Raw genomic sequence first — 2,000 nt, 5'->3', positions numbered from 1 at the left:
GAAGCAAACGCCTGAGTTTATGGTGTAGATCCCGGTGGTAATGGTCGGGAACAAAACGTCTCCGCATCAGCATGGAAAGCTCATCCCATGTATCGACTGGCGCCTCACCTGCTCTCCTCCTGCTAGTCACAACTCGATCATACCAGTTAATAGCATAGCCAGTAAACTCAGCAGCAGCAAGTCTAACCTTCTTAATATCAGAAAAATTTTGACAATCAAACACAAGTTCAATTTTTCTTTCCCATTCAAGAAAAGCATCCGGATCATTTTTGCCATCAAAACTTGGAATTTTCAATTTCAAACCACCCAAGCCATCATTGGTTCTTTCATTTCTGCCAAAAGGATTGACATCACCTCGGTTTTGATGCCTAGGAACTCTCCTTGGACGGTTGATGGATCGATCATCATCATAAGACTCTTCTCGGATTTCTAGATCGGACCGGCTGTTCCTCCTTGGGTGGTCACGTCTGGTTCTGGTACGTGACTGAGTTGGACGGCCCTGAAGTTCATCAAGCCTCTGATGGATCGCCTCCAAACCTGTATTCAACAAGTTAGACATAGAATCATTGAGAGCACGCATTTGCAAGTTAGATAGCCCGGCATGTGAGTTTCCGGGTCGGTTTCTTTCTTCTTCACTGTCCATAGCTACCTGAAAACTTAAACAAGGTAAAGTTAGATTAAACCCTTTCACACTCAGGTGTTTGTCCTTGCCCACACACGTGTTTCACTCAATTTGGTAGTCACTCAAAAGAGTTTTCCTCAAAGTTCTAAGAGAACAAACTAGATATCCCAGAAATGAGAATCCCAAGTGAAACACCCAAGAGTCAAGATAGAAAGACAAGAGATTTAACAAGGGGAATCCGTATTAACCACCTCCAAGACCGGATTTCTCCTCGGCCAGCAGGATTACTCTTCTACCACCAAACCACAATCGAAAACTTTTGAAAACTTTTCTTTCTTTTTTTTTTTTGATTAGATCTTTCTTTTTTTTTTTTTTTATATATGGATGGTAAAGAGGGGCCCGGATTCAAAGATAGATAGAAGAAGAATTTTTTTTTTTTTAAAATATGAAGAAAGTGATAGGTGAGAAAGATGGAATGAAAAGAGATACCGGAAGAGTGGCTCTGATACCACTTGAAGAACCCTAAGGAACGAACACTCAACCGGTACTGATGATATGAACTCGATCTGAAGAGATAGAGAACTGATGGATTGTTTAGTGACACAAAGGGATGCGGAAGTCCCAATGATACTACTAGAACTCTCAATGGCCGCTTGATTTGACACACAAGTCCGGCTCAAAGAAAGGGAAATCACTTGGAGATAACCTCACCAAGGGAACAAGAATGTTCTAATCAAAGAACAAAGAAAGAACACTCAAAAATGAATAAGGAAAATCGATTGTTTCATCTCAAAGAGGTGTTCACATACTTATACAACTTGTAGTCAAAGATAATAAGTAGAATGTGTGAAAAAGAGACATAGAAAATAGATAGAAGACCAGATCTAGTCAAAGCACAGAAAATAATGTTGACTGGTCGATTTGAACTCTTCGGCTACTCTTGTCCAGATTCGATGTAACTGATAGCACGTCCCGCGGTGAGAAGAAGTACACGGCCGGTTCGTTCTTCATGTACGAACGGATGACTTTCATGAACTGTTCCGGGCCAAAAGGTGGCTAAGTCTTCGGACAGCCTCAAGAGTCTTGCCTTAGAGAGATTTGGCTGATCAAAGTTCATGAACTGATCGAAGTGTTGGATCAGTTCATCAGAACGTTCGCCGGTTCGGCCAAGACGGCTTAAGAGCGAGAAACCATGGTCGGATTTGGATTCCACTCGAACAACTTCACTTCTGGCTTGACCAAAGGACTTAGCATGTCGAACAGGACGGGAGAGGCGAACTTCAGTACAGTTGATTTGGCCATCTGGTCGTGGGTTATGCTGAAGCTCCAAACCGGACGAGTGCGGGTCAAGACGATACACGGCCCGAGCGGTATGTTC

The sequence above is a fragment of the Brassica napus genome, unplaced genomic scaffold (assembly GCF_020379485.1).
Source record: "Brassica napus cultivar Da-Ae unplaced genomic scaffold, Da-Ae ScsIHWf_1266;HRSCAF=1809, whole genome shotgun sequence".
Classification (NCBI taxonomy): Eukaryota; Viridiplantae; Streptophyta; class Magnoliopsida; order Brassicales; family Brassicaceae; genus Brassica; species Brassica napus.
Note: the sequence above shows the minus strand (reverse complement) of the source record.